This window comes from Carica papaya, chromosome 3 (genome assembly GCF_054855325.1).
Source record: "Carica papaya isolate Zhongbai chromosome 3, ASM5485532v1, whole genome shotgun sequence".
Lineage (NCBI taxonomy): Eukaryota > Viridiplantae > Streptophyta > Magnoliopsida > Brassicales > Caricaceae > Carica > Carica papaya.
The window spans coordinates 15,593,909-15,606,337 of NC_142311.1; positions in this window are offsets into that span (position 1 = coordinate 15,593,909).

The following is a 12,429-nucleotide window of genomic DNA, read 5'->3' on the forward strand; positions in this document are numbered from 1 at the left end:
TTATCCATATCTTGAAGACCTGGTGCCACTACTTGTATGAGAAGACTTTTCAGATCTATACCGACCATAAGAACTTAAAACACATATTCACTCATAAAGATCTGAACATGCATCAGAGACGTTGGATAGAACTCCTCAAGGATTACGATTACAATATTTTGTATCACTCAGGTAAGAGCAATGTGGTAGCCAACGCACTCAGCAGAAAAAGTGCAGGTATGTTACCTCACCTAATGGTTTCAAAATATAGAGTAATAGAGACCTTACAACAGATACGACTTCAGGACTTGAAGAGAGTTACATACTTAGCCCGCTTGACTGTTCAAACTGAATAGATTCAGAGAATACAATAAGCCCAATCAGTCAATTCCACCCAAGTAGCTCTCAGGAAGGACGCATAATAGGGAGTAAATTCAGAATTCTGAGTCTCTGCCAGTGGGTTGCTCAGACGTCAGGGTAGGGTGTGTGTTCCAGGTGACAATAAACTGAAAAGAGAAATCATGATAGAGCCTCATAGTTCAAAGTTCGCCATACATCCCAAAAGTACTAAAATATATCAAAGTATACGACCCTAATTTTGGTGGAATGAGATGAGAATATAGGTAGCCAACTTTGTTTCCAAGAGTCAATATGTCAACAGGTTAAGGCAGAGCATCAACGCCCAGGTGAGCTATTTCAACCATTACCGATCCTGAAGTAGAAGTGAGAACATATCACAATAGACTTTGTGACAGGGTTGCCTAGGGCACGCTCAGGATATGATGTCATTTGGGTAATTGTCGACCAGTTCACCAAGTCTTCTCACTTCTTGACTATCAAGATGACCAACCCTTTGGACAAGCTAGCAAGAATGTATATCCGGGAGAAGTTAGATTACATGGAGTGTCAGTGACAGTAGTATCCGACAAAGTTCCTAGGTTCACTTCGCAGTTTTGGTCTAGTTTTCAGCAAGGCATGGGAACGAAATTGTCTCTTAGTACCGGATTCTACCCTCAGATAGATGGACAATCAGAGAGAATTATTCGCACATTGAAGATATGTTTCGAGCTTATATTCTAGACTTCGGGGGCCATTGGGATGATCACTTACATTTAACAGAGTTTGCCTACAATAATAACTATCAGGCAAACATTGGCATGGCTCCGTACGAGATATTGTATGGTCGCCCATACAGATCACCGATGTATTGAAAAGAAATTGATAATAGAGAATTATTCAGCTCAGATCTTGTGGAGGAGATTATAGCCAAGATAGTTAAGATTAGGAAAAACATCCAGACAGCACAGAGCAGACAGAAAAGTTATGCGAACACCCGGAGGAGAGATTTGGAATTTGAGAAAGATAATCGAGTGTTCCTCAAGGTCACCCCTTACCCGCTCAGAATTTTCCCTTACCTGCTCGAAATTCAATTTCGAGTGCCCATATGGCCAAATTGAAGTAAGAGGGATAGTAGGTGAGTCGAAAATTGCACGCAAAGCCCGGTGGAGCCGCCCCAGCCAAGACCCAAAAATCCATCCAATGAGCCCATTCTCGTTTTCCATTTCACGTAATTTTTTTATCATTGTGCTCACTGTCCTTTTTTGTACAGGTTAGCTGAAGAAGGACCGTCAGAGCCGCCGCAACCGATGGCCCCCCGCTGGTAGGTTTAGTGTTTTTGGTGATTTTTTTACCAACCAAGGTCCCTAACGTGTTTTTTTTTGCAGGGGTACGTGTAAAACAAGCCAAAATCAGTCAAAACCAGCCAAAATCGGCCAAGTCAAAACGAAGCACCATCGTGGGTAACAGAGCCAGCACCGTCATGATGGAACCCCAGAATTAGCCGGAAAGAGTTTTGGGCACTGATTTTGGATTTTTGGCATATTTTTAACTACGTGATGAATGTTTTAGATTCTGCAAAAAAAATCAAGAAATTCGGTATCCGTTAGGAGACGTAGCAGATAGCCCGATGTCTCAAAATACCAATCCGGGTAAGGATCTATCACCCTATTCTCCGTTATGGTAAATTGAGACTTAACATTGTATAGTTTTGTATTTTTATAAAAAAATTAGAAAATCCTAAAAATAGTTACAGGTCACTAGTGGAGCCAGAACTGGGTAGTTCATGATTGCCCCGATTTTCTGTTTATTTTTTTATACTGCTCTATTTACTTGTTATTATATAGTGGATGTTCTAAATTTATGTTTTCTATACCCTTATCCAATTATCTTGTTTATTCGGTTATATACTGTAAATATGAATATAGTTTAATGGATCTATAAACGTAATATGAGATAGTGGTTTGCATAGTTGGTTATTTTATTGATGGGAATCTCTATGTGAAAGGCTTTTTGGATACCCAAGAAAAGAGTAGACGGCCGGGTACATAGGGAAGCCTACTGTGAACGTTACCTCAGTCGAACGGGGCTGGAAGTCCCTTACCGAAAAAGTTTGGGAGACATGGTTCACCTTCATACCATACAGGGTACCGAGGCGGTGGAATGTTTGACGCCCATTACCAGACGAGTATGGGGACGGCTAGTTAATTGTTTAAATTTGATATTGAGTTCACAAGTAAGGGGATATTCCTATAGATCTCCAAGTGTACCAGTAAGCAGGTAAAGAGGGAAGGTTATCGTCTCTTGTTATCATATGCGTGAAAATAAAAAGTGGTATAAATATGGGTCTTTATAGGTTGTTTTTGAAAAAGCTCGCTACGTAAGTACGAAATAAATGACTTTCTTTATATTAAATAATTTACATCAAAATAAGGGCTCCATTAGTTATTTTTCTTATTTTTTACAAATTTTCAGTTTTTCGTATCTATAATTAATGTGATATTCTTTCTGAAGTAGTGTAGCTCACCCTTTCATTAACCATTTTATATCAAAAAGACCACGATCTAGATCCCGATCAACAAGAGGATTGTGAGTAGTTCACCACTCGGACTCCATTCAAGTACTAGTGAAGGTTATTTTAGAATATTTATTTATTCGCTTTTCTTTAATTACCGTTTGTCTTTTAGAATGGACATTCTCATAACCTTATTGGGCATTCTAAACTATTGTATAAGAAATGTAAACCCTAACTCTATTATTTGCTTACGTATTTAAATTATAAATTAATTTCTCTTTAGGTTCCGGACCTTTAATATAAAGGCCCGGAACGGCCCCAAACTTAAACGGAAATAAAGTCATAAATTAAATGCGGAAGTAAAATACTAAAGTTAGGGTTTACATTCCTTACACAATAATTTAAAATGCCCAATAGGGATATGAGAATGTCTCTTCAAAAAGAACAAACAAAAATTAAAGAAATAAATGAAAAATAAATAATTGAGCATCCTAGGACGACCTTCACTAGCTTTTGAAGGGAGTCCGGGTGGTGAACTATTCATAACCCTCTTATTGATCGAGATCTGGATCTTGATCCTCTTGATATGAAATAATTAATGAAATGGTGAGCTACATTAGCCTAGTAAGAATTTCACACTAATCACATATATGAAAAATTGAATATTAGAAAAAATCAGAAAAACAACCAATAGAGTCCTTAATTTAATATAATTTCATTTACTATAAAGAAATTCATTTTTTCCATATTTACGTAACAAGTTTTTCCAAAAATAACTTATGAAAACCCATATCCATACACTTTTTATTATCATATATAAGATAACAAGAAACGATTACTTTTTATTTTTACCCACTTATCGGTACCTCTAGGGGTCCATAGGGATATCCTCGTACTCATGAACCTAATATGCAATTAAACAATTAATCGGTCGTTCCAATATCCCATCTGATAATAGGCGCCAAATATTCCACTACCTCGATACCTCATCCGGTATGAGGGTGAACCATATCTCCCAAATCTTACTGGTAAGGGACTTCCCAGCCCCGTCCGACTAAGGTAACATTCACAGTAGGGTTCTTTATGTAACGGGTCCGTCCACCCTTTCCCGGGTACCCAGTAAGTCTTTTCCTTACAAATTTCCATCAGCATAACAATAAACCACACAATATCCATATATTATTTTATACTCACAGTTCACTTAAACATACAATATAGTTTAACATAGCCAAATAACCAATAACCGAAATATCGAAAAATAATGCAGGGGAAACAAATAACCAAATAACCCTAAAGACCCTAAAAACCATCAATTCAGTTACGCATAGCATAATACTAAACAAATATAGGCAATATAGGAAAATAAATAAGAAATCAAAACGCATGTGAACTAAGCAGTTCTGCCTCCACTAGTGACCTGTAATTATTTTTAGGATTCTCTAATTTCTCATAAAATTTAGTTTATTAATTATTAAGCCTCAATTTATCGTAATAAAGAAAATGGTGAGAGATCCTTACCCGGATCGGTGTTTTAGGACACCGCACTATCACTACGCTTCCTAACGGGTACAGGGTTTCCTGAATTTTCTCTGCAGAAACCAAAACACTTGTCACTTACCTAAAAATACCTTATAAATCTAAAATCAGTGTCTAAAACTTGTTCTGGCTAATTTTAGGGTTTTGGCATAGTAGTGCCGTCGTGCTCCGGTGCCGGCTCCACCATCCACGATGGTAGTTCGCCTCATCCTAGTCGATTTTAGCCAGTTTTGGCTGTATCCCTGCAGAAAAACACGTCACGGGCCTCGGTTGGCCAGAAAACTAAACCCACCAGCAGGGGGGGCCTCTAGGTGCAGCTGCTCTGCTGGTTTTCCTTCACGGTTAATGTTCTTTCTTTGTTCAACCTGCACAAAAAAAGACGGTGAACACAATGATAAAAAAATTACATGAAATGAGAATCGAAAAGGGGCTCATCGAAGAGGTTTTGTGCCTTCAGCTGTGGCTGCTCCATCGAGTTTTGCCCCCAGTTTCTGGCTCACTCGCCTTCTCTTTTGCTCTGATTTGGCCATGGGGGTGCTCGAAATCAAATTTTGAGCAAGTAGGAAAAATTTTAACCTCTTTTGGCAGTCGATGGTGGCTCCGATACAGCAGTAGTAGATGATCGGTCTCCTTCCCCAATATCTGGTTTCGCTTCTCCAGCGGGGGTTTGCGACTAAGATTTGGGTTCCAGTATGATGCGAGGTATTTATACCCATCCCGCTTTGATCTAAATCATCCATTGTGATCAATCTCGTCCATCCGATTATGCCTAAGTAGGATTGAATCTAAACCGTCTATCACGATTTAATCTCAACCATCAGATCGCATTTAAAGGAGAAATAAATCTGGAATGTCAACATGCGAGGGATCGATCCTGAGCCTTCTGATTGTGTGGCACGCAGATCGCCCTCATGGCATCCCACGTGGCAACGATGTCAGCGTGCCTCTTCACACAGCGTGCTCCAGTTCGTCGAAGTTGCTGACTGGGCAGTCCTACGTGGTGAAATTTTTTCTATTTACACTCTGACCTCTTGTTTTTAATTTTTTTTTAAAAATACCATCGGAATCTAAATTTTCACCCTTTTTTCCAAAATTATTTTTGATTTCATTCATAACCTATTTTTTTTCATAAATTCAACAAAAATTGAAATAAATTAATTTTAAAAAAATTATATAATTTGGAATGTTAAAATTGATCCCGAGCCAAATTTTGGGCTCGAGTATTACAATTTCCCCCCTTAAAAGAAATTTGGTCCCTCAAGTTTGTCTCCCTCTCACTTAATCAAATAGTTGGGGATACACGGCTCTGAAGTCTTATTCTAGCTCTCATGTGGCCTCTCTCTGTGTGTGATTCTGCTATAGGACCTTAACGAAGGAAATTTTTCTATTGTAGAGTACTTTGCTATTTCAATCTACAATGCCCACTGGTACCTCCTTATAAGATAGATCATCCTGGAGTAAAAGGGGCTCGTGGGCTAAGATGTGCGAGGGATCCGAATTGTACTTCCATAGTATGGACACATGAAACACATTATGGACCTTGGATAGCTCTGAAGATAATGTCAATCTGTAGGCGGCAGTACCAAATCTGTCTAAGATCTCAAATGACCCAATAAACCGAGAATTTAATTTCTCCCTCTTGCCAAACCTGTTGATTCCCTGAAAAGGGTGACCTTGAGGAACACTCGATCACCTTTCTCAAATTCTAAATCCCTCATCCGAGTGTCCGCATAACTCTTCTATCTACTCTGAGCTAACTGGATGTTCTTCCTAATCTTAACTATTTTGGCTGTAGTCTCCTCCACAAGATCTAGGTCGAACAATTTTCTATCACCCACCTCTTTCCAATAGATCGGTGATCTGCAAGGGCAGCTATACAACGCCTTATACAAAATAATGTCGATACTTGCGTGGTAGCTATTATTATAGGCGAACTCTATTAAGGGTAAATGATCATCCCAATGGCTCTTAAAATCAAGAACACAAGCTCGGAGCATATCTTCCAGTGTGTGAATTGTTCTTTCTGATTGTCCATCGGTCTAAGGGTGGAATGCGGTACTAAGAGACAGTTTTATTCTCATGACTTGCTGAAAACTAGACCACAACCGTGAAGTGAACATGGGGTCCCTGCCGGATACTACGATTACTAGCACTCTATGTAACCTTACTATCTCCTGGATATACATTTTTATTAACTTGTCCAAGGGGTCGGTCATCTTGATGGTCGAGAAGTGAGAAGACTTGGTGAGCCGGTCAATAATTACAGAAATAGCATCATGTCCCGAGAGTGCCCTAGGCAATCTTGTCACAAAATCCATCGTGATGTGTTTCCACTTCCACTTCCGAATCGGTAATGGCTGAAGTAACCTGTCTGGGCGTTGATGCTCTGCCTTGACCTACTGACACACCAGACACTTGGAAACAAAGTCGGCTACCTCTCTTTTCATCTCGTTCCATCAAAACTAGGGTCGCATACTTTGATACATTTTAGTACTTTCGAGATGCATGGAAAACTTTGAGCTATGAGCCTTTGTCATGATGTCCCTTTCTAGTTCACTATCACCTGAAACACACACCATGTCCTGAAATCCGAGAAACCCATTGGCAGAGACTCAAAATTCTGAATTTACTCCCTGTTCTACATCCTTCTTGAGAGTTGCTAGGGTGGAATCGGTGGATTAGACTTTTTTTATTCTCTAGATCAACTTAGGTTGAACAGTCAGGTAGGCCAAGCATGTAACTCTCTTCAAGTCCTGAAGTCGTATTTATTGTGTGATCCCTATTACTCTGCATTATGAAATAATTAGGTGAGGTGACATACCTGTACTTTTTCTACTGAGTGCGTCGGCTACCACATTGCCCTTGCCTGAGTAATACAAAATATTGCAATCGTAATCCTTGAGGAGTTCTATCCAACATCTCTGATGCATGTTCAGATTCTTTTAAGTGAATATATATTTCAAGCTCTTATAGTCGGTATAGATCTAAAAAGTCTCCCCATACAAGTAGTGGCACCAAGTCTTCAAGGCGTGGATAATAGCGGTAAGTTTTAAGTTAAGGGTGGGGTAGTTTTTCTTATGACTCTTCAACTGCCTGGATCCATAGGGTATGATTTTTCCATGCTGCATCAGAACATAACCCAACCCCAGGTATGAGGCATCACTATAAACTATATATCAATATGTCCCACTCGGCAAGGCCAACACAGGTACAGTAGTCAACCGCTTCTTTAGTTCTGAAAAACTCTTTTCACAGTTCTTGTTCCACTCAAATTTGTCGTTCTCCTTTGTGAGTCAGATCAAAGGAGTAGTTATGCTAGAAAATTCTTCTACAAACCTACGGTAATAACCTGTCTTTCTCAGAAAGTTACGAATCTCCTTGACCGAGGTCAACTTCCCCAACCAAGCACTGCCTCAACTTTTTTGGGGTTCACTAACACTCTATCCTTTGATATAATGTGCCCTATGAAGGTATTATGCTCGAGATAGAAGCCACACTTACTCAACTTTGCATACAACTTCTTTTCTCTGAGAACCTGCAAAACCTAAGTTAGATGGTGAGCATGTTCCTCTCTGCTTTTTGAATAGATCAGGATATTATCGATAAATACAATGATGAAATGATCTAGGAATTGTCTAAAAATCCTGTTCATCAAGTTCATAGTGTCCGTACCTGGTTCGGAAGGTTATCTTGGGAATGTCCTCTACCTTGGTCTTTACCTGATGGTAACCTGAACGCAAGTCTATTTTGGAGAAGACTTAGGCACCCTACAACTGATCAAAAAAGTTGTCGATCTTGAGGATGGGGTACTTGTTCTTGATCATGACCCTGTTCAATCCCTTGTAGTCAATATATAACCTTAACGTCCCATCTTCATTCCTTGTAAATGTTACTCTAGCACCCTAAAGGGACACACTATGTCAGATGAACCCACTATCCTACAATTCACTGATCTATTTTCTTAGCTTTTTCATCTCAACACAGCTCATGCGGTAAGGAGAAACAAAGATAGGCTGGGTGCCTGGCTGAAGATCTATGGTGAATTCAACTTCTATCTCTATAAGTAGTCCAGATAGTTCATCAGGAAACACATCCAGGAAGTTTTGGACAACCAAAATCTCTTAAATGTAAATTTTTTTCTTAAGTTTTCCTAGTTAGAGAAAACAACCGAGTTAAAGCACTTTGTAATAGAAAAATTTGCCATAAAGGAACAATGTTTAAAATTTTTTATTAACTTGTAAATGATTCTTCATTAGGAGGGTTGAATATAAGTTTCTTGTGAAAACAATCTACGGTGGCGTGATACACCGCTAGCTAGTTTATTCCTAGAATTACATAAAATTACCCCGTGTCAATCTCTATTAGGTCAACACTCAATTTTCTATTTGCTACATGTATGATATAAGCTCTATATATAACCTCCCTTAATAGTGTCCTACTCCCAAGAGTAGACATAAACAACACAAAATCAAGTCTTTTAGGTAATAGATTCAAGTTTGGTGTAAAAGCATGTGAGACAAATGAATGTAAGGCACCAGTATCAATCAAAACATATACAAGGTGATTATAGATAGTATACATACCCTGTATCATGTTTGGGTTGGTTTCAGCATCCTACTGAGTGAGATTGTAAGCTATGCCCTAGAAAAGAGGTCTGGCCTGGTTCTGATTTCATGGGAACTCTCTCGCGTAGTGCTGGGCACTCCCACATATGCGGCAAGTATTGTTGAGACGATAGCAGGGTCCGTCCCCATGATTCTTATCATAGTGCTGGCAAGTCCTACCACATCCTATTACCGAAGCCTGAGGAGGAGCCTGAGTCATTTGCCTAGGTCTCTAGTTCTGCTGAACTGGTGCAGTGGATGCTAGTTAGTGGTGTGAAACTAGGGGTCTGGGATCGACCCCGAAAATTTAAAAAAATATATATATAAAGAATATGAGTGCATAAGCGAAATAAAAGATTCTGATTAATATCCCTTACACAATAACTTAAACGTACTAACAATATCAAAAAATAAGTCCTCTAAAGGAAATACTAGAAATGAAAGACTATAAGGAAACTAATAAACATCTAGGCATCTACTCGCCGTCTTCTTGTGGATCGGGTTTAGGGACCAAGTCCTCCTGATCTGAAATGGTTAAATAAGGAATGAGCTACACTAGCCCAGTAAAGACATCACACTATATCACTGTCACAGAAGTAAAGGTTGGTATAAAACCAAAAACAACCAATGGAGCACAAATTCTGAATAAATTCATTTAACAATAATCAAACAATTTACCGTCCACTTACCTCAGTGGGATTTATAAGAACAACCCATGAAAACAACAACATCATAGATATCATGAATTCATACATAATCTGTAACATAGCACATGTCATACCTTTATATTTCAATTATCAAACAACTATTGCCCCCTTCTTATCAGCCTACTAGTATCCATGGAGATCCATAGGGGTCCCCGCTACACGTGAACCATTCACTTAACAAACTTAATTTTCAGGCCCTCTCCATACCCCGTCCGGTATGGGAGTCAAACAATAAACCTCAATACCCCGTCCGGTATGAGGGTGAAACGGGCCATCCCCATACCCCGTCCGATATGAGCGCCAAAACATTTAAAGTCTCCATACCCCGTCCAATATGAGACAACGTTTCCTGAAGGGTTCTCTATGGACCCAGTCCATCCACTATCTCCCAGGATATCTAGTGAGGCTGTCAACTTATCCATTTATCAATTCACACCTCTTTCCTATTTTTTCTTAGTTTCCTGTTTCCCACATAAACATGAATACTAAAGCAATCAACGAGCATCCAACAACGCAAGCATATCATTAGATTCACAAAATCAGGCCAGAATGAAGTAAGCAATGATTCATGCATTCAAAATCATAGAATAATTAAATTAGATACCATACTGCATTTAGACTGTAAAATAAATCAAACAGGAATTGACAGAGAAATATGTCTAGTTCGTGCTCCATTAGCAATCGTAATAAATTATGCATATCTATTTTAATTTATACAAATACAGTTTTATCATTTATTAAACTTTAATCCCGCGATAGGAAATAGGGTGAGGGTTCCTCACCTAATTCGACATCGAAAATCAGATTTTCACCGCGCCTATGGGCAGTCTCTAGATTCCCTGAATTTTTTTCGGAGAACTGAAACGCGCTTACGGTACCTACACATGTCCCAAATAACTCAAAAATCAGACCCAAGGCCTATTCGGCCAATTTCAGAATTCTGGCACGGTGGCTCCGCCAAGCTCCGGTGACGGCGCCGGCGCGAGCGGCGGCGATCCACCTCGGTTTGGCTATTTTTGTCCATTTTCGGCTGAATTCAGCCAAACTTGCATTGATTCCTGTGAGAAAACACCCCTAGGGCCCTCGGTGGCACGAAAAAACACCGAAACCCAAACTTACCGGCGGCAGGACTCTCCAGTGCAGCGGCTCCTCCTGCTCGAGTCATGATTTGGTGTTTTGCTCCGATCAACCTATAGAGGAGGGAACGATGGTCACAATGGTGGAAAAGTTACAGCAAACGGGACTCTTGAAGGGCCTCATCGGAGGCAAAAATTGAGAAAACTCGTGGCAGCGCCGCTGGGTTTTGGCGGTATTTTCCAGCCAATTGGTCGGTGTTTTTGCTCTGATTTGACCATAGATGGGTTCAGCATCGAATTCTGAGTCAAGGGGAGAATTTTTACCTCGTTTGGCAACCAAAAATTGCTCCGGTGCAGCGGCGGGTGAGGCGGTCAGCTCCCCATCAGCTGGGCTGTCTTCTCCGGCGAGGGGCTCTGGCGGCTAGGGTTAGGGTTTGGGTGCGGATGATATTATTTATAACCATCCGCTTTTAATCTGAGCCATCCATCGCGATTCAATCTGGGTCATTCAATCGTGATTAAATAGAAAATAAATATGGGTCGTTCATCGCGATGTAATCTGGGCCATCCGTGGGTGTTTTTTATCTGGGTCGTCCGTCCGCACGAGAACGGATCTCAGCCGTTCGATCGCACGCATGCGGATCGCTCATATGGCTCCCTTCTACGTGGCCTCCTGCGTCAGTGTCTTTGCCACGCGGCGTGTCCTGGTTGGCCAGGGCTGCTGACCGGACTGCTGACGTGGTGTAATTTTTTAAAATTACGTTTTGACCCCTGATTTTTAATTTTCTTTTCGAAAATACCCCCAGAACCCAAATTTGCACTCCTTTTTCCTAAAATTATTTTTAATTAAATCCCTAAATAATTTTATCCCTTATTATTATTATTATTATTATTATTCCTATTTAAATAAATTAAATTAAATTAAAACCATATATTATTACATAATAAATCATTATTTTCGTATAATAATTTCAAAAAATTAAATTAAAATAATAAAAAAAAAAATTGGTTAGGGTGTTACAACTCTCCCCCTCTTAAAGAAATTTGGTCCTTCAAATTTGCCTCTCACTTTTGATCGAACAAATGGAGGTACTGGGCTCTAAAGTCTGATTCTAGCTCCCATGTAGTCTCCCTTAGTATGTGGTTCTGCCATACGACATTTACAAAGCATATTTCCCAGTTGCGGAGCAATCTACTCTTTCGATCCATAATGCCGACTGGTACTTCCTCATAGGATAAGTTCTCTTGGAGTGGGAGGGGTTCGTGGGCCACGACATGAGAGGGGTCCAGGTCGTACTTGCGTAATATGGACACATGAAATACATTGTGGATCTTGAAAAGCTCTGGGGGTAGTGCTAGTCTATAGGCGGTAGTACCAATCCTGTCTAAGACTTCGAATGGTCTAATGAATCAGGGGTTCAGTTTTCTCCTCCTGTTAAACCTACTAATTCCCTTGAAATGAGTGACCTTGAGGAACACCCGGTCGCCTTTCTCAAATGCTAAATCTCTCTTCTGGGTGTTCGTGTAACTCTTCTGCCTGCTCTGAGTCGTCTGAATGTTCATTCTGATCTTAACTATCTTGGATGTGGTCTCCTCTACTAGCTCCGGGCCGAACAATTTTCTATCGCCCATTTCTTCCCAACAAATTGGCGATCTGCATAGACGCTCATATAACG